We start from the raw sequence: 21,940 nt of genomic DNA on the forward strand, positions 1-21,940 counted from the left end.
ACTTACAAAATCCTGGGGTTTTCCAAAGACAGGACAGATCAACCCCACTGAAGGCACATATTTTGTAATAAATTCTGACTCTCAGAATAGGTTTGCAAAATAAATATTTTTCCAATACTTTCAGTCAATTGTCACTTCTTGTGAATTACATGCAACTTTTCCATCAATTATAAAAAGGTTTATATTTTCTTCATACTTTGCATGGTGTAAAAATAAACAAACAAGTGTCTGGGTCTTAATCTCTGATGTCCAGTAGTATTGGCAGAAACGGCAGAACAAACAAACCGGATCTTATCTGTTAGTTCAGGAGCAAACCAAGCAGTTCATCAAACAAACATGCTTATTGTCCTTTTAATAGGTGGGTGCTGTAACGGGGGTTACCACGAGACTGAATCACTCAAAGACTAAAAGGGCACCGTGCAATTCATCCCAGCGCTGTCACAGCAGAGGACAGGAGGGTGTGTGGGTTCCTCACTTCCCCTTACGTGACCCAAGTCTGTTGTGACTCCCTGCTAGAAAGCAGCAGACTCTCAGATCTGGGCCACCACACTTCCCTGCCTGTGTATGAGCGCCCTGGATCTCAGATCTGAGGCTGCACACTGGGAGAAGACAGCTGCACCTTGTAAAGTAAGTTTGTTCTCTTTGGAGACAAGGAAAAAGTGATGGATTTTTAAATCACTTTTTCTAAGTCATTTTTTTCCCGAGGCTGTGCAGCTCTGCATCTCATTCTGCATAAGGAACACATTCATAGTCTGGCCCTTTATTGATAAACAACATGACAAATATGCAACTGGCATATATCATTATTCTCCTTACTGCCTACAGACATCAGGCATTCTGGTGTGATGAACTGGTGAGCCAGATAGGAATCTCAACACCAAATCCCAGGCCTGAAACTGATCCCATCTAATTGAAACAAAACTTCTACTGACTTCAGCAGGAAGAAAATCTAAGCCCCAGCCTTCTTTCAAAAACATGTCTATTTTTATACCAAAAGATTGTATTCTGAATTTTGCTTTATACTTCACTTATTCGCACAATTTCTGGTTTTGAACACTGAAGAAACTACCAAAAGATAGAAGTAAGGGATGGGATCCGTGTCAAAAAGAAGCAACTCAAATCCAGACTCTTAGTTCAATTTGAAGTGAGTTCAGCAATGTATGCTTATTGCTGCTGCTCTTAAGTGGATGTGGTGCTGCTGGCAATGACAACTTCAACAAACATACATGTGTCAAGTGCGTCACTAAATGTGTTCGTGAGTAGGGATGGAATCCCAGAAACTTCCAGTGTTCTTGTCCAAAACCCAGACTTCATTTTTTATTTAATGCAGTAGGACTTTGTGAAGTGTTTTAAACATCAAGACTTTATACAGTAGCATTTCCTTCCTCCTCTCTTTCTTCTCTTTATGTCTCAAGAAAAGTCTCACTACCTGTTTTGGAGCACCGGAAAAGGATGTGTCCAGACAACTCGAATCAGAGTGAGTGGTTACATAGCTCACAGCAGAGATTGGCAGTCAAAGCTCCTGCATCCCTCAGGGTGCACACACTAGCACTTTGTGATAATATTTGCATGAAGCAATCAGTTTAATGAAGGATACAAAAAGATTTGCACAAAGAAGTGAGTCGTACAGTGACGATTTGCTGAACGACAATTCACATCCTCTCACCCCAACCTGGTTTCATTAACTCCTGGTAATGGGGGAAAAACAACCCCTCACGTTACAAGTGCATGAGGGCCATTAAACCTGATTTATTGTCTTAACCACACTGCAAGACAGACAGAAACAAATGAGACGATTTTTCCATGGAATGTTGTTAGAGCGTGTGCACGAAGATATTTTTCTTCTTCAACTGGTCTGGCACATCTGTACAACTTTGCTGCCATCTGCTGCCTCCTGAAGACAAACAAATCACTCTCTAAAATGAGAGCTGGATGCCAGTGGCAGGCGCTGCTGCCAGAATCGGGGGGAGGCCTGGCTTTAAAAGCACTTTATAGCTGGCCTGGGCTGGTTACTCAATATGCTGAGTAAGGCAGAGACTGACATTTTTCATTCCTCCTGAGCTTTACTCAGAAAAAGCAGGAACAGCACAATACATTTACTTATTTCAAGGAGATGAAGAAAGGAGCTATTCTGTTGTTTCTGTTGTTCTGAGTAAGCCCAGGGGTTACACTTTGCCCAATGGATGCCTGGATGCTTCTGTCCTGATACCACTTTTGCCACTGTGGGCTACCGAGAGAACACTGAACACAGCAGCGTTTTTTTGAGAAAATACTGTTTTCAAGGTATTACATGAAGGGATCAAAGGGGAACATTGGCTCCTGTGTTACAGGAATGACCTATTTACTGATGAGTAAAGAAGGCTGAAGTTAGAAAAGACCACTGTTGCCTTTTCACGAGAACTCATGATCAGAGAGATGTGCACATGCTCTTCATTTCTAGACACAGAGCTCTTGAAAAGGCAGGAATCAGAACAGTGTGCTGAGTCAGACTGAACTGCTTCTCCCATCTCCCTAAGGCATAAACAACACACCATCTCAGTAGTTAGGTGTGAGCTGTCAGCTTCTGTGATCACAGAACTGAAGTTGTTCCTCTGTTAAAAATAGAAGAGATTATTTTCTAAAAAAAAAAATATAATTTTTGTGCTGGATTGAAATCACTCTACATAATTGTGTGTTATACACAGTATAATACAAGGATTCTTATTTTAATACTGCAAAATACTTTCATTATAACACATAATCCAGTGATACTCACACAAGGAGAAAGTAGTATATCTGGTATGAAAGACTGCTTTAGATTCTACCTGAGGAAGCTAAAGACAGAGATGACTTGTAAAAGATTGTAAAGATTTCTTGGCTTATGTGAGGGATTTTTAAATTTTATTTTTAATCCTGCTGAGTAACTCAACCAGGCATTGAAAAATGGCCTTCCATCAATGTATCTCTTTTCATCTCTATGACTACAGAGATTCTTCAAAAATTATATTGTATATGATGCTGACATACAACATTCAGCCTTTTACTCAAAACGGGTTTAAAACAAGTAGTTGAAATGGTATATTTTTATTTACATCTGGTTTGGAATCAGTGCTGGTTAAATTTGCTCTCTGCTGGATATACAGTGATTCCCTAGTTGCTTCATTCAGCCCACCCAGTTTACAGTTACAAACAGGAGAATGGAAATGTAGGAATGGTTGTAGGGGCGCACCTGGAGCATGGACCTTCAGCCAGGAGATCACTTCAGCCCACATCTTTGCTTCCTTGCCTCAGGACAGGCATCAGTCCTTTTCCCAGGCCAGAAAAACTATTTCCCTCGGCCTAAGGCTGCAAATACGGTGGAGCATCACAATTAACTACTGCCAGTTCAGGGAGAGGAGTGGGAGACAGGACTGATGAACAGGGTGAACCACCACTACTCAAGAGATGAATGCACTCACATATTGACCATGGAAGCCCAGAAACACAGACATGAAAACACACCTGTCCAGTGAGGCACAGGCACGAGAGATTTAGGCCTGCCATCTATACACCATCAGTGATAACCACACAGCTGAAAGACCGGGAAGACAGAAATCAAAGTTGCTGTCAGCCCTCTTCCATTAAAGGCTGTTTACTGGAGATCCCTGGAGGAGGCCCCTGCGTGAACAAGCCCAGTGAGAACCTAAAGAACAGCACTGAGCAGCCAGGGCACCCTTCCTCCAGTCTGGAAACAAAACCTAGTCTAAACAGCCCTTCTACTGCACAAATACCTGCCAGGGGATGTCAGATCTCCTGATCTGACAGTCAAATACCTGCCAGGGGATGTCAGATCTCAGTCAAATTCATATTTTGAAACAGTAAATTGTATATACGTCTGGAAAGGGTTTCAAAATGGTCTTTCAAATTCTTTTCTAGATCCAGTTTTGGTTTCCAGTTAGGATTCCATTCTGCTTTCCGGTTAAAAACACAGCAGTTTGAAGCTACCAGTTGCTAAATTAGATTGCTTTTTAACGCTGGCAGCTCTCATGTACTCAAAGTACATGAGACTGGAGGAAAAAAAATATCTATGATGGAGAAAGGGACCGGAAAAGCCCAGTTCTTTTAGAAAGAACAGGTGTTGTAGGCCAAATCAGATATGCAGCTCAGTGTCCAGCAGCAGCAAGAAATCAGCGTGTTGGACATCATTGGGAAGGTTACTGAGAATCATTAAGGTGGTTGGTAAGGTGAATGCAGAAGTGTCATTCATCAAATCTTGTAATATTACAGCTGGGGGAGGGGGTCACTCACTGAAAGTAGCAGGGAAATGGTTTAAAACTGATAAAAGAAATTTTATTTTTTTTTTTTTACACAGTCGTTTGTGGATTCCTGGAATTCTTTGTCCTGAGAGGCCGTGGAGGTAGATGGCATTAGCAAGTCAAAAAAAAAAAAAAGAAGAGAGAGAAGAATCTCAGGATTGTTCCATCTCTCTGTCCACACACCCTCCAGCAGCAGCTCAAAACTCTCTAGTACAAAAAGGTCAGAAGAAAGTTGCCTTTTCTCTGTGAGGCCTTGCAGTGTAGGTAGCAAAAGAGAAACACAAAATCTCTGGACAAGAGGCAGAACAACTTGCATTGAAGAGTCAGTAATGGTTACTACTACCACAAACACTTGGGAGGGTTATAGAAGCAACTCACCAGTTTAATTACTTCAAAAGTACTTCAGAGTGGAATAAAACATGTTAATAGGAACTGCTTTAACCATGTTCTGCTTTCTCTTAATGGCTGCTTGTTTATGAATAGTGTTTTAATGCTTTCCTCTTGTCAACCACTGTAGCAAGAGAGAAACCACTTCTTTTGGCTTCAGTTGAGAACAGCAGAGGTCTGTGATGTGCCCTATGAGCAAAACTGAACTGAATGACATTCAATGAAAGAAAAAATGCTCGGGTAAGAACCTTATTCTTTGCTTTCATGTGTCTTGCATATTTTTGAAGGCACAAGTTTTTGTTGATTAGGGAGTTTTATTTTTACCCTGCTTTTTCACCAGCCTCTCTGCTGATGAAGGATGAATAGGGAAAGTGTTGACCTTTCTCTGTATGTTCCAATTAATAAATACAAATAACACTTTTTTGTATCTGTGCCCAGTTTGGATAAAACACAGTCTGATAGATACTGTATCCCAGATGTTACATCTGATAATTAGGCAGCTTTAAAATGTAACATAGCTACATGTTATTAAAACCACTAGAATAAAATTAAACCTTTATCCCTGTCATATTTTTCTTTGTGCAGGAAAACAGGTTTTGCCTTGAAAAGGTCAGTGTAAAGAAGAAGCATAATGATTTAGAGGAAGGTAACTTTCAATTCCAGCTTGTCTGTCTTAAATACTTTGCAATAAAGTGCTCAACATTTGCTTATCATAGTCAGTTGGTAAGCTCTGTTGCTTTTGTGTGTTCCAACACACTTCTAGTATGATCCAAAAAATCCAGGCGAGAGGTAATATATGTGATCACATGACTTGTTATCTTAAATGGTTTCATATGTGGTATTTGCTCCAGTTATTTGACATGACTCAAGTTGACCTCATTGTTTGTATGCTTGAAAGGGAACAATTATGCAACTACTAAATGGTATGGAAGACAGTAATGCCACATGAGACAGGAAAGAAAATAGGAATGCAATGTCTACCAAGCTGTCAAAACGTCTGACACCAGCATAATAAGTTTATTTTCTTTGCGTGGTCCTATACTACGGAACAATGAAAAAGCTAACATTCATGCTGTAAATCTGGATTAATCATGACATCTTGCAGTTCTTGTAGTCATTTGGAACCTACGATTTTTGTGGTTCTCTGTGTATTTTCAGGCAAGTTTCGCATCTGCCAGAATAACAAACTCTAAAATGATTAAAGGAGACAACAGTGGCACTAAAAATAGCATTTTATGACAATGCTGTCAAATGATAGCATACATAAAATGATGCATATGTATCCTTAGTTTTAAAATCTTTGTACATACTTAACATGAGTTTGGCAACATCTCAAGGAGGATGTTAAAGCAAGTACATCTTTAGTTTTATCAGTGGTTTATTAAAAACAGTGATGAAATAACACAGCATTAATTAAAATTGAACAAGACCCAAACACTATAACTTTCTTTTTAGTACTGACCTCCTTCTTGTGAAGCATTTGTATGAATAAGTTAGAAAATGAAGGATTGAAGAGTCCTGGAAAATTTACCGGTATCTATTTAATCTGATTTTCAAGTTCTTTATTTTAGTTTTCCTGGCACCTATTTCAAGTTTTTTTTAAGTGAAAACACGTAACACCCTAAGAAACTGCAAGGCGTCCTCTGAAAACTATTTTGCTAGATTTCAAATCACCTTAAAGTCTTTACAGAGGTTACAAAACAAGGACATCCTCTTGTTCTGAGGCCTCTGACTCCAATCTCATCAAATGTCAGTAGCCAGTGAGTGGCTGACTGGCCCCCACCCAGCTGAAGCAGCACAACACAGTGCTGATGCTTCACAAGGGTGAGAGCTTCCTGCTGATTCCATAAGGAACCAACTTAACAAGGATGGCCACAGACCACTGAAGACATTGTTAAATCATGCCACAATTAAAGAGTTTATTAGGCGTTTTGTACTGATCCCAGTGCCCTGACTAAAACCCACACCTGAGGAATTGCACACTGTGCTCCCTAGTCCTCCCCCCTGTTTCAGTATTTTCTAATCCCCGTTCTACAGGTCTCTGGCCACGGTATGCACGCTCAAGAAAGTGCTCCAGTGAAGTGCTGGAGAAAGAAAACTTCAGAAAAAATGGTAAATATCTTTGGCTTTCACACAAATGCCCAATGGACAGAATAAACTTTCCTTGTCCTACTAGTAGAATCACTGATGCACAATTAGAGGACAAGAGCCTAGAGAATATGTGTGCTGGTTTGTTCTCCTCGCAGTGGCTGGTGTGGGGCTGTGTTTTGGATTTGTGCTGAACACAGGGCTGATAATGTAGAGATGTTTTTGTTGTTGCTGAGCTGTGCTTGCACAGAGTCAAGACCTCTTCTGCTTTTTGTGCTGCCCTGCTGGTGAGGAGGCTGTGGGGGAGGAGACATGTGGGGGAGGTTGGGAGGAGACACATCCAGGACAGGTGACCCAAACTGACCAAAGGATATCCCAGACCATATGACATCATGCTCAGCATATAAAATAGGGGGAAGAAAAGAGGAAGAGGGGGATGTTTGGAGTGACACTGTCTTCCCAAGTCACTGTTAGATGTGATGGGTCCCTGCTCTCCTGGGGAGGGCTGAACACCTGCCTGCCCATGGGAAGTGGTGAATTCATTCCTTGTTTTGCTTTGCTTGTGAGCACAGCTTTTGCTTCCCCTATTAAACTGTCTTTATCTCAACTCACAAGTTTTCCAGCTTCTACCTTTCCCATTCTCCCCCTGATCCCTTGGGGGATTGAGGAAGTGGTTGTGTGGTGCTGGTTGCTGGCTGGGGTTAAATCACAACAGTATGACAAGATGTTCTTTTGGAACATGAAAGCTACTGCTGTCAACTCTGAGGGAGGCAGACTTTGGTGCCTGAGGGTTTATTCAAGTTTTCCCTGGACAACATGATCTTGCCTCCAGATACTGGTTCCCTTCAATGTGTGAGCAGGAAGATCAATTTTAATTAGCATGACTTTAAATCTGATCAAAGCAAATACCAATTGCTGTCAGCCAGCATGGGGATCACAGCTACCTCAGACACACTGCAACAGAAGACTTGTTGCTTTACTTGTGTGTTGGAAGTGGATGGCAAAGGAAAGCAAACATCATGATTTAGCTCACAGCCTCAGAATCAAGATGAGGAGGGAAATATTTTTGCTTATCATGACACATTTAGTGTTTTGTTCTGGATTTCTTGGGACTTCTCTCAAACATTTAGTGTCACAGAAATGAGAGGGAAAAATAAATATATCAGAGGGCTTTTGTCCCCCAAATAGGTGGGGTGGAACCATACCAAACTGCAGTTTTGAGGCCATGGCATAGCTTTAGAGCTTTAGAGCTCTGTTCAGCACAGTCTGGTAGCAACTTCTCAGTCATACTGCTCACAGCTGTTCTTTCCCAGTCTGAAAGGGATACAGCACTTTGGAACCACAGCGTTTCCCACTGAGCCCAAAAGCCCACACTGGTCCCCTGAGATGCTGCCTGACAGAATTATCCTGAGCCAGTAAGCAACTCTGGTTCCAGACACAGGCTGCCAGGCCTTTCCACTTACACAGCATTCAGCCTTTCAGGGCTCTTTCTCAGTGGCAGCACTGACAAGAGTATCAACACTTCTGCCTGTTTGCAGCACTCCTAGGCCCAGGTGTTCTGTCCTCAGTTCACTGCTATGACATGATCCACTCCTTGCTGTAGGTTTCACAATTATCATCCCAAGCAGAATGCCTTGAGATGGTTTTCCTGGATGTGTCTAGGTCATTCTGACCTAACCCCTTTCCTGTAATATTGTCAGACAACTGGCTAACTGCCAACGTGCTCAGCGAATTTTAAATGCCATTACAAAGATTATGGTCTGTGTTCAGTACAGATTTTCTGCAACTCCAACTGTTGTGAAAATGCCTGGACTATTTAAATATTGCTCGTACTGTGCAGAGGTAGAGTAGGATTTTTGTTTCTGCTGATTCCTGTCTGAGAAGCTCCTCCAACCTTTGAGTTGTTTTCACCCATGTCTAACTTGCAAGAGTTTTGAAACAGCATTTAGCTAAAAAGGGAAGCTGACATAAAAGTGTATGCCAACTTTCCAAATGCTAAATTATAATTACTTTCTTGACTCACTGCCACCTTTGAAGAATGTGGCTACACAGATAACCTAGGAATTGAGGTAACAGTCTTCAATGCAGCTAAATAGTTCAGAAATTACAGAATTAGAAAGCTGAGGTGGTATGATGGCACAGCTGATATGATGAGCTTGTGGGGATGTTTCTCTCCCTGACTTGTTAAGATAAATTACCTCTTTTAGCAAAACCTTACTCTTCCTGGGCTTGGAGACAGATTGTTTGTTTATGGTTTCTCATACTACTGCGTACCTGACACTCATTTTGTAAAGCAATGGAACTCACTGGGCAAGGAAATAGTCACCACTATTATACTAAGGTGAGAACAGGAAACAAGGATACTCTGGGGAACGTGTGAGCCAAGTGGACACAGAGCAGCTGCACCTTCATGAATTAAGACATCTTCTCCAAGGAGCAATCCCTGGTGCCTGAGCCAAGATAACAAGAATTAAATAAATGTATCCAAGAAGTTATAAAATATATAGAACACATAGAATCCAAGAATACCACAATATTTAATATTAAATGTATTTAGGTGTGGACTTCTCTGTAAGTTCGTGGAATGTTCAGCTAGAGGCATAAATGTCCATCTTCACTTGTTTACTGTCCAAGAATAGTATCTGTGCCCCTAAATGGATTTCCAAAGTACATAGTTACTCTGAACTGACCTTTGAAAATTCTAAATGAAATCTGCATGTGTATGGCAGTGTTTATGTGTTACTGTTTAGCTTTGGAAAAGGCTGGTTGGAAGTTTAAGAAAATGGGAAATGCATCAAGCTAGAACCTGTTGTATTAAGGTTTCAGGACTGTCTGTTTTTATTACTTTGGTTATTTTCCCTCTATGTACAATTCTTAAAAAAATTGTACATATACGTGGTTAAAGAGCTGGTGCATGCAGATATGTCCTTGCTTGGACAGCAGACTTTTAAATTCAAAATGTCTTGAAACACAAGGTAGTAAGAGAGTTCATAAAGACTGTTTTATATTACAACAGAGAGTATTATTTTAAAAAGTCATAGGCTTGTGGTTTATGTTGCTGAACTTACAATTAACAAAATCAAGCTCAGTTTATGTCCCACAATCTTCAGTTTTCCTTCAGAAAAGTGCCCTTTTCTGACCCATATTTCTCTTTTGTCCTTTATATGCCATTTGATGGACCCCTTGCCTGTCTTTTTGGTTACTAGAAGGCACTGAAAAGAATACAGATAATAAAGAGAAGCACTCCCTGGTCTCATGGCAATCTCAAGGAACACTTTAACCTGGATCTGCTGTGCCAGGGAAGATGCAAACCCTCCACTTCACCTTGAGAACTGTAAAGTCTGCTCCCACTGCCACTGGCCACTGGAAAAAGCCCCTGGCTGACACTCCTTCTCTAGGCAGCATCACAGTTTGTCTCATTACATTTTGCCATGATGGACATTTTTACTGAAACAGTAGAGAGAAATGTCTAGTGCCTGCAAGCACCTTCCAGTGACATGTTTTCAAACAGTCAGGAAAAAAAGTATCTGGGAAGACGTGGGTTTTCAGGGGCTGCCAGGCAAGACAAACCACCCACCTCCTGTGGCTCCAGTGACAGGCTTGTGTCCTACTTCTGGAACTCTGCAGGAAACGAGGAGACAGAAACCAGTCTCTTCTGGCAGAGAGCAGTTAACCTTTGGAAGTCTAACTGGTACATTACAGCAGAGGCTTTGACTAATGTGGTACTTTGAGGGAATCTTTGTGAGCACAGGCACAATGCAGTCAGTTAACTGTCTTCAGCAACAACACTGACACACTCCTCTTGGCCATGGACTGGATGTCCCATCTGGGCTCCTGAAACAGCAACAGAGCTCTCTCTGTCCTTACTCTAGGACAGAGTTTCAGATATGTAGCTTTCCCCTCGTGGGTGTTTCTGGTAATGAAATTGTTGCTCTTGCAAGCATGGAAATGGGAAAACCTGCATTTCTCCAAACTTATGTGGATACCCAGGAGTCAGGAGGACTCTTCCAACAGTCTGCCAGCTGGATCAACAATAATGAAGTTCCAAGGTTTAAACAGTGGTTTGCTCTGGCCATTCTTGATGTAAAAAGATACTTTTACTCTCCACCCCTCCTGTTCAGTCCTCCCACTCTTTAATTTTTTTGGTTCCCTTTCTTGGACTCCTACAGCTTAAAATCAGAAAACAAACAGCATCTCTTCCCCCACTTCTAAAGAACACTTTTTCCTGCTTTTCTTGGCTGAGTGCTCCTTTCCTATTCAGTGGGCATCCTTGGGATATCTCCCAAGGCAGGCTCTGTAGAACGGCCCAGCACCAAGAAGCTTGGCTGTCTAGTGCCTGGCAACGCTGACATGACCTCGAGTGGCTTAATTTTATAATTGCTGTCTCTGAGATAGTGTGTGACTCAAACCCATCTCCAAGACTAGCAACCACATCACAACCTCCTGAAAGGAGCAGACACTTTCACTGGCCTCAGTTCCCCTTCCGAAGGTTCCAAGATACAGAGACCGTTTTCTTTGGTTTTCATTCATGCAATTACAGGAAATCCCAGAGAGCAGAACAAGAGGGGTCATTGTTTTACAGAACTGGTAACACCTTGATGGCTAATTTGCCTCAGATCAAAACCAACTACAAAACACAGAGAAACACCCCTTCCATTCAGCTGTATGTTCTTACTACTAAGCAGCTACTGCAAGCTTGCACTGATTTGCAAGGAGCCAAGATTTCACCCCAAGCACATTGGCAGTGCAGGTGACCATCCACCATCCACTGGAGATCTGGGATCCGCATTCTCAAATTCACAAACATCTCCTGAGTAACATCAGTGAGGGGCCACAGTGTTCTAAGGTTGTCCTCCTTCACAGTAACTGGTTAGATTCACACTGTAGGTAATTTCTGGATCATACCAGAGATTTACATACCTCAGCACCGTTTCAAAAGCTGGCAACATGATACTTGAAATCATGTAATTCATAAGTATTAGAGGAGCATATTCTGGTAGCTCCTCCAACTTCTGATCAACAACTGAACCCTGTTTAGTCCTTCAGACACAGAGAAAAAGCACAGAATTTGGAAAAGAGTACACCTCCATTTCTGGGCCTTATCACAATCTTTATAGGTATAAAAATGCATCCAACCTGAATAAAGTTCATCACAACATCTCCGTAACATCTCTGAGATAGTGAAGGGGGTTGACCTTATCTGGCAGCCAGGTTCTATCGCTCCTCAGCAGAACAGAGGAGGAGAAAATAAGATGGAAAAGAACTCATGGATCAAGAAAAAGGCAGTTTAATAAAGCAAAACCAAAGGCTGTGTACAAAGGAAAACTAAAAGATTTATTCTCTGCTTCCTATCAGCAAGTGATATCCAGGCACTTCCTGGAAAGTAAGGGTCTCTTCCAACCTTGATGATTCTATGATTAGGCAATGTGTGTGCTTGATTAACATTCCAGCTTAATAAAAGCCCAGTGAGTTCCCAACAAATTATATAAGAATAGTTTTAAAGTATTTCATGAAGTAAATTATTTTCCAGTAAAAAAACTGGGACAATTCTAAGTGCTTCCATATGCTAAGCAGCTAAAAATATTTTATCATAGGAACCACATAACTTATATCTAACATTCAGAAATCCATCATTATTTCCTCAGTAAAACATGTCATTCCAAATAATTCCACATTAATTAAATGTACTATTAATTTTCATAATAAAAAAGTACATAATTGGAAGTAAACTCTAATTACATTGTGTTCTTCAGCATTTTGTGAAGGTGGACTATTTTACTGCTTTCACTGTTCATGAGGTTATTTTAACTCAATTTTCCTAACACATACAAATGTATCCCTTTTTTTTTTTCTATTCAGATGTTGAAGTCATTGAGCCTGGTCCACCCCAGCCATGTGGTTTATGGTTTCAGTAGTAGGAATGGCTGAATTGAAAGCATATCCACTCCCTCAGCAGTCTCAAATTGAAGACTGATCCTCTCAAAGATGAAACCAGAAGCAGCTCTTGCTAATACCCTCACCTGTAGCTGAAGTAGAGAACACTACCTGCATTGGGCACTTACTGCTCTAGGGGCTGTAAACTTCCAGAGGGGAAGTGCATGTGAACAGACCATCCCTCCAGAGTTCTTACAAGCAACATGGGGGAATTCTGACAACTGAGGTATACCTATAAATTCCTGTCACTGTTTGTGGCAGAAGATAAACACCAGTTACTCAATTTAGAGCCCTATCTCCAGCTTCTAGATCCCTGTCTTGGTTTGCCCACTTCTCTGAATTCCTGTCAGCATCAGCTTAGAAACGCCTCCCTTAAAGTGATGTTATGTTCTGAGTGATCTTTGCTGCTCTCCTGGCAGCCTTGTCATCCCCTACAGCTCACCCCCTTTCCCTCTGTTCCAGAATCACTATCCAGGTTAAATCTTTTCTTGCTGAATGGAGCTTGAAACTGCCTACACCACACCGTGATAACTAAATCCCCTTAGGACCATGAGCCTGCACAATATGCAGTTCCAGTATTGCTTCATGCATCAGACATGTCCCTCCTCAACTGCAAAAGCCAGAGACTTAACTGATTCAATTTTGATTTGGAATTTTCTTTCTAATCTAATTTCAAAAGGTCATATTAAAAAAATCAAAGATATGTCTGGTGTTACGTAATACTGTAAGTTGGCTTCCCTCCCCTAAGTAGCTCTTTAATTTCACTGGAATTAGTTCACAAAGCAAGCTGGATTTAGCTCAAGTTCTTTCTGTGGATTTTTAGCTTTAGATTAGGTATCTTGTGATTTTTTTTCCAGTGAGTACGAATATGAGAGGTGACAAGTATGAGTTATTGAAGATGCTTCAGCAAGATCAGTGAGATGTTAGGTGAGGTGTGAGGTGATAGGCTGAGGAATTGTTTCTCAGAGGATGGAGCAGAGCTCAGTTCCTGGGATTTCTAAAAGTAATTCCAATGCAGGAGCATGAGATTAAATGGGTCTCAGTAGTTAGGAGAACACATCACACATTTTTTGGAGCCAAGTCCTAGCATATTTTGTTACTTATATCAACTGCTATTTGCTGTCTTAGCTTCATGCTAATTAATTGTATTTAATGGCAAATAAGATAATCTATGTTGCTTTGTTTGTTTTGCCATAGTTCTGTGCTTGATCTGTTTGCTAAAATGGTGTTGTGTGTTCAGGTGTCAGTGAGATGTGAACTGGGTTGCTTCAAACAGAAGGGGAACTGCTCATCCTCCCACAGTGTGGTTTGTGTTACAAAGAAAATTAATTTGGGGGGGATAAGATGACCCTGCCTGCTCTATTTTTAGAGGCCTATTCTATTTTTATTTTCCTTGTTATTTTTATTTACTTAGGTTTTTTTGCAATGTGTTCTCTCCTACAAACAGATTTGGATTTGGACCTACATTTAGCACTCATGGACCTTATCCCATTTACTTTCTCTGGTGAGATCAATGTCCTGACGTGACCTGTGGAGCTACACAGGTATGAAAGTAGCTTGAGAGAGGTGTCTCACAGGAGCTGAAGGAAGGAAAATGCTCAGATCTCATCAAAACTCTATGAGATCTAAGGCCCAGCCTTTGGTGCTGCTGTTGTTTATTTTTTGTGTTTTATTCCTTTAGAAAGGAGTGGCCCCATGGTGGATGGGAAGCAGAAGGATTCAGATATGACCTCTGCCTCACACGGTGATGATCACTGGAATTTGGGAAGATATGCAGAGAAAGGGTGACTCAATACCTGCCTTGTCCTTATGCACTTCATGTAAGCCTAGTTTTGCTTTAGTCACTGTGATGCACACTAACTATATAATAATATTGTTCAAAGCTAATGAGACCAGCTTACTAGTTTTCATGATACAACACTTTGATATTAACTTAAAACTGGAGTATAAATCCATAAACAATGTAAAATTCACAATCATTTTCGTTTGCAGAAGTATTCACCGGAGAACAGAAACCAATGTGAAACCCTTAGGCAGGACCTTCCTGAAGTGATTTTGCAGGACAACAGAAGAAAAAATCCCCAAACCAGCACACAGAACAGTTAAAATCTTGGAGATACATCATATGGACCCACACAGATCTCAGGAACATATTTGTGTGCAGTATCCCTGTACCTGAGCACAGCACAGGGCCCTACGACCTGAATTTTGGAAGCCCGGATCTGAGGCACACGATTTGCTCAGCAAATAACAGTTGAGCTGCTATTTTTAAGAGAGATTTTCCCTGTACTGAGGATGCCTCAGGAGAATCTTAGCACTGGGCTCATCAGTGTTTTTGCAGGGCTGGTAGAGGCCGCACTAGTCTCCCGCAGAGCTGGAGTGATTAGTGGAAGGAATCACTGTTTCTCTTGGGCAAAAGAGTCACCAGATATCTAAGTCCTCTGTTCCACCCCCTCTGAGACCATCTCTTTCCTTCACCATTCCCTCCAAATCATTATTTTTCTCTTCAAGGACTGAATCATGGCGCCCTGCCTGTGTCCTTGTTAAGATCTCAGCTAGAAAAATGCTTTTGCTTAAGAAAATAACATCACGGGAAAGGCCATGGCAACACAAACACTTGTTTTGCCAGAACACATTTATACTGGATGGGTGGGTAGTTCAGATGGCCATGAACACTCCATAAAGATCATTTTTCTAGTAATTCCCCAAGGCACTTCTTCAGAAAAACTATTATAGAGAGACAGGCATTTCAGTGGAAACTGCCAGACTTAAAACAAATACAATTACCTTCCTTTCATATTTTTTTTCCTGTCACCTTAGCAATCTAGGGAAGGCAATTTCTAGTCGAAATAAATTGGTTTGTATTATGTCTTTTCAAATCTTCAGTCTTTTCTAAGTTTTATTTTTGCATCCAAAATCCTAATAACAGCCTGTAACACATTTACATTCCTGCATTCTTGCATTCTTGCCTCTGTTTTGTTGGGTACACAGTATTCCTTCTTTTTTTTTTTTTTTTCCCCCTCTCTCCCCTTGGTAATATGACCATTCTGAGTTTTTCCAGATTTGGAAAAACAGGGATGTTTTCAGCCTTCAGTTAGTGTTTAAAGAACAAGAAAAAAAAGGCACCTCTGGCCTTCAGGCACAAATTTAAAACATTAAACTGCATACAGAAAGAAGCAATATGAAATCTAGGATGAGGAAGTCAAAACTGTCTAAGAAATTTCACAGATTGAGAGAATTTCAGGCCAGGATGAAACAATAGCTCTCTTAGCTTGACCTCTGTTTGTCAAGGCAATTACATTTTACCCATTTACTACTATGCTGAGATCCACAACTCTGTTCAGCCAAAGCACTGCTTCCAGAAAATTACACTGCTTTGAAGTGAGAACACCAAGAGGTAGAAAACAGCAACTTAATTGACACTTATGATCATTCACACTGTTAAAAAGCATGTGCAGCTTTTCATTTGAATGGGCTGGTTTCCCCCTACTGCCTTTGGTTCTCATTTTTCCCTCTTTCTGCAACATTAAAGATGCCAGAATGTCTTTATGCTGTGATAACTTCACACAAAGAACTTGTTTGTGAACTCCTCTACTCACCTTTGGTCCACAGATCTGTCCAAACTGCACCGACGTGAGCTCCCCAAACCTCTGAGCTCGATTTCACACCACCAGCAGTACCAGGCTTTTCTTAGGAGCCTACAGCATCACCTCTTCCATCAATCCTCACCATCACACATTTCCTGGGCTCAGGTGCTCTGGTCCCCTTCCCAGATACAGGCCCAACAACTCATCTGTTTCCAATTTTTCAGAACCCCAAGGGAGCCTCAAGGCACTTCCTGCAAAGCAACAGTTGAAATTACATTTTACACCTCAGGGAGTATCCAAGGTGGAAAATGTACACACATTGCATGGGTTTTTAAAACATTACTGCTCTTCCCCTGGATAACCTAAGAGACACAGTGTGTATTTTTCTGACACATCCTAAATGACTTGTTATATGCAGATGCCACGTTGTCTGGAGTTATCCAGAACCCTGCTCTGAAAGCTCCAGCCAAAGTCCTGCCCAGCTCACTTGCTCAGGTCTCACTTCCTGCAGCTAATTCACACATCCTATCCCCTGTTTTTGGTTCCACCTTATATGAAGTCCTTCCATCTCTTTCTCCAGTACTTTTATGTGCTTGAGACTTTTCCACTTTATATATCCATTTACACCACTTGGCTTCTTTGGTTTCTCACTGAAGTTTCATTCCCCTGCAGAAACATTTGGAGTAAAACGTTCATCCAACTTCCCTGCTTGGTCAAACCGTAAGGTTTCAAACAAAGGACTCCCTTTCATTCCTAATCTCAGACAGAAAAGCTTTCTTAGCAGATGTGGGTGCACATTCACGCACAGGTACTTAAAACACACCTAAACCTTAAAAACCGGGCACAAAATTTCCATTACGTAGATTACATTCCCTCAAATATCACAACTGTGATTATATTTTTTGATCAAGGTAACCTTTAATCAGCTCCTTTTCCTTCAATCTGTCATGATATTTAAGTCTGCTAGGGAGAAAGAAGTCTCTGCCATTGGGATGGAAGCAAACAGCAAGTTGCTCTGTCCTGTTCAAAACAGATCGAAAGCCCCCAGTTCTTTTAAAAGATACTCAGATTGAAATGTCCCAGAGTCAGGCTTGGACATACTGTGAGTAAAAGAAGCAAGCAATGAAAAGGCTGGCAGAACAAACATGGGCATGCAGTAGAGAAAATACTGTCTTGGCACTGGGGATGTGAAAAGTCGTTCTGCAGAGAAGGCCAAATGCCACGTTTAGTGACTGCTTGCCTGAATTCATGAACAGCACGAGGCACACTGGTACCAGTGGGGCCCAGGCACTAAACTCTAGAGGAATCCTGTCCCTTTGTGCTGTGGGAGCTGACTCAGGCTTACAACCATGATTATTTCTCAGTTGAGGAAACATTCCCATCTTGACTTCCACTGTTATTTCTGCACTTGCATTTTCTTTACAGTTTTCCTTCTGTTGCTATTCATTCATTCCATTTGCTTTTCTGTCTTTCTCTTCCCTTCCCTTGGAGTTTTCCTCCCTGTAATAATTCCTCTTTCTTCTCATGCTTAATTCTAATTGCCTCCAATCAAAGTTTTGCTAAGCATTCCAAGTCATGCCATTAGACTTTAGAGTTAACTGGTCGAGGACAACTGATGTGATTCAGAATATTATTTCAAGTCGCCTATTTGTGAGGTCCTGAAGAAAATGCTGCAAAAGTTTACAATGAGTTCACATTTAGAATACTGCAATGGATTTTCTTCTCTCCAGGGAAAGTGATGGGTGTAACCAGTGTAGCATAAGCTATTCCACAATAGTTGCTCTTAAATAACTAGTTGCAGCTTTTAGAATAGCTCAGAAGTAGCTTATGCCATGTACCCATCCATTTCCTCGTGTGGACAAAAGCATTGTGAACAGGACAGCTTGGCACAGGATCTGCTTTAATGTAAACTTCACTTCTGGAGAAACTGGATTTATGATGGGTTTGTGCAGTACATCAGCTGGGGAAAATGGAAACACTCCACAGACTCAGATAGGTCTTTTGTGGTCTCTGTTTTCTATGAACCACATTGTTGGCTCTCCTCTGTCCTTAATGGTTGTATTATGATCTTTCTGGCCTCCAGCTCTTTGTTCTAATGATTAAACAAGACTAACATTTTTTTGAGGTCACGGTGATAATACGATAGTCCCTTTGAAGGGATTCAGTAAACATAACACAGCAGCAATGCTCTGTGATATTATCAGAACCTTAATTTTGACTTTTGGCAATATTACCACTGACAAAACTCCCAATGTTTTAAAAACCTTTAAATATATAGTGGGCAGAAGAACCACCAATGATAACCAAAACAGGTTTATAAAGCACAAGACTCACTCAGTTTTCTTTCTTGACCACACTGGGCAAATCCTTAAAGGAGTCCAGCTGTTAAATGATTCTTAGAATCATAGTCCCTCCTGTCTAAAATGGCCATCCAGAAGTAGCTTCCAAAAGAACTCAGATAATTCTGACTCACTCTGAGATTCCTGGTAAGCAACTGATTTTCAGTAATTCTTGCTGGCCATGTGGGATTGACTCCAGCATCCTTAGGTACCCATGCAGAGACCAAAATAAACTATTGTTTTGACAGTGTTTGCTTCAACTGATGGACTACAAAGAATTTTAGAACACCAGCTTAGATTTAGTCAACTGTCTTTCAAACATCTAAAGTTAGGTCAGACCAGTTCTTGTCCCCCAGAGCCTGCCCTACCTTTGAATTTACACATATGCTGGATGGCTAGGCAGACACTGGGATTTAAGTGACTCACTGCATGCTGTCTGGGTAATCCATATGGTTAGACCAGACTTGGACAGGGAAAAAAAAAAAAAGGAAAGACAAAAAGGAAAAAAAGTAGAATGATTCTGGGACAGTGACTTCTGACATGGACCCAGGAAGAGGTGCTTTGCCTCAGAAACATCAGTGGCTTTTCCTTCTGTCCTCCATCCTGCACCTCCCGTGCCAGCAGAAGGTTGGGTTGGCTCAGTCACGGTCCCAGCTCTGCTTTGACCCCCTTTTTTTAATCCATAGGGCCGCAAAATTCTGGTTTGCCTGTTTGTGGTCATTGGCTCATTTGCACTCACCTTCCAAGGCTACATCAGGAGAACAAAGCCAGCCCAAGTATTTAAAAAATAACCATAAAAATCATGTTTCTTTTTCTCTAAAGGTTGTCTGCAGATGCAGGAAATGACAACATGAACATGTAACAGGGGGAATGACTGTGGGTGACAAATGTGGAGCAGTTATATCTGAGCTCAGCATGAGAAATGATGAGGAAAAAACCTAGTGCAACCCATGTGCATGTCTCCTGTGCCTGCCTGCATGCTGACTGCTGGGGAGGGAGATGACAGCCACTGAAGTTTGGTGCTGAATTTTGAGGGAAAAAGTAGGAAACGTTTGATGTGGCCTCTTCCCAGTTTTCTGACCAACTCCAGAGCATGTGAGAGGCCAGACTGCCAAAAGGACAGTTCACAGAAGGGAAGGTCAACCCACAGAAACCAACTGATCAAGTCCATGCCCTGAAGCAGCAGGTGACAAAGCAGCACAGGCATGGGGAGGATTGAAATGCCGAGCAGAAACAAAAGCGTATAACTGAAAATGAGAATATGAAGGATAAATACCAGAAAAATCTTTTTTCCCATCTTGAGCGTCTCTAACGAATTAATAGAAATCTTCACTTACAATATAACACTCTTAATTCCAGCACAATAACTGTATGGTTTGTAAGGATCAAGAGCTGTCAGGGATTAATATGAAACTCTATGAGCTGCTTTCCTTCTCTTACTGTTAAGATTGCACCTGGACCTTGCTCCTGCACACAGAAGTCCAAAACACATAGAACTGCAAATTTTAAATTTAAACACTAGATGGCTCCGTTGGCTTTCTAAATACAGCATTTCCCAAGCCTGCAAGAGTTTTGAAAAGTAAATACCGTTCAGAGTTGTGTTGCATTGGCAGTCACTATGGGTGAGTAACTTTTCACAGAACCACACAATCACAGACTGTGCCAAGCTGGAAGGGACCTATGAGGATCTTTGAGTCCAGCTCCTGTCCCTGCATAGGACCACCCCCAAGAGTCACACCATGGGCCTGAGAGTGTTGTTCCAATGCTTCTGGAACTCTGTCAGGCTTGGTGCTGTGACCACTGCCCTGAGGAGCCTGTTCCAGTACCCAGCCACTCTCTGGGGCAAGAACCTTTTTCTAATATCCAACCTAAACCTGCCCTGACACAACTTCAGGCCATTCCCTTGGTCCTGTCACTGGGCACCACAGAGCAGAGATCAGTGCCTGCCCCTCCTCTTCCCCTCACGAGGAAGTTGTAACTGCAGCGAGGTCTCCCCTCAGTCTCCTCTTCTCTGGCTGAACAGACCAAGTGCCCTCAGCTGCTCCTCACACAGCTTCCCCTCAAGGTCCTTCACCATCTTCACAGCCCTCCTTTGGACACTCCCTAATGGCTTCATGTCTTTTTTATATTGTGGTGCCCAAAACTGCCACAATATTCCAGGTGCGGCCACCCCAGTGCAGAGCAGAGCGGGACAATCCCCTCACCTGAGACCCCCTGAGATCCACCTGGATTGGTCCAAAGGCCACACCCTCTCACCTGGAGGAGCTCACAGGCCACGCCCACTCACACACGGGACAGCCAAGAAGCCCCTCCCCCCCTAAATCCCACCCACCTTCTTCAAACCCCCACAAAAGTTACACCCACCTCACCAGAGACACCCTCAAACTCACCTGGGTGACCAAAGATGACCCCAGGTGACCCCTGGATGACCTCAGGTGACCCCAAGTGACTCCTGGATGACCTAAGGTTACCCCTGGATTACCTCAGGTGACCCCGAGTGACTCCAGATGACCCCAAATGACTCCTGAATGACTTCCAGGTGACCCCGGATGATCTCAGGTGATCTCAAATGACTCCTGGATGACCCCAGGTGACCCCTGGATGACCTAAGGTGACTCCAAGTGACCCGTGGATGACCCCAGGTGACCCCAAATGACTCCTGAATGACTCCCTAGATGACCTAATGTGACCCCAAATGACTCCTGGATGACCTCAGGTGACCCTGTGAATGACCCCAAGTGACTGCAGGTGACCCCTGGATGACTCCCAGGTGAACCCTAGATGACCTCAGGTGATCCCAAATGACTCCTGGATGACCTCAGGTGACCCCTGGATGACCTCAGGTGACCCCAAATGACTCCTGGATGACTCCCAGATGACCCCTGGATGATCTCGTGACCTCAAGTGACTCCTGGACGATCCCAGGTGACTCCCGGATGACTCCTGGATGACCTCAGGTGACTCCTGGATGACCTCAGGTGACCCCTGAATGACCTAATATGACCCCAAGTGACTCCTGGATGACTCCAAATGAGACCTTAATGACCCCAGGGGACCCCTAGATGACCCCAAATGACTCCTGGATGACCTCATGTGTCCCCAAATGACTCTTGGATGATGCCAGGTGACTCCTGGATGACCCTAGGTGACCTGTGCATGACTCCAAGATGACCCCAAATGACTCCTGGCTGACTGCTGGATGACCCCAGGTGATCCCTGGTGACCCCAGGTGATGCTTTGCCTGATTCCCCCAGGACAGGGTTGGCCCTCCTGGCTGTCAGGGCACTGCTGTCTCACCTTCAACTTACCATTGACCAGGACCCCCAGGTCC

General features: G+C 42.4%; 1 long non-coding RNA gene across 1 annotated transcript; it reads right to left on the reverse strand.

Annotated features, from left to right (window-relative positions):
• Window positions 1–8,269: 8,269 nt before the first annotated feature.
• LOC120323483 lies at window positions 8,270–21,938 on the reverse strand. The gene is made up of 3 exons (XR_005563966.1): window positions 21,918–21,938; window positions 16,283–16,521; window positions 8,270–9,199 (listed from the first exon to the last, which is right to left on the reverse strand). It is a non-coding gene; the product is annotated as an uncharacterized LOC120323483 (long non-coding RNA).
• Between the last annotated feature and the right edge of the window lie 2 nt (window positions 21,939–21,940).

The sequence above is a fragment of the Pipra filicauda genome, unplaced genomic scaffold (genome assembly GCF_003945595.2).
Source record: "Pipra filicauda isolate LSUMZ 115617 unplaced genomic scaffold, ASM394559v2 scaffold26_size5592650_pilon, whole genome shotgun sequence".
Classification (NCBI taxonomy): Eukaryota; Metazoa; Chordata; class Aves; order Passeriformes; family Pipridae; genus Pipra; species Pipra filicauda.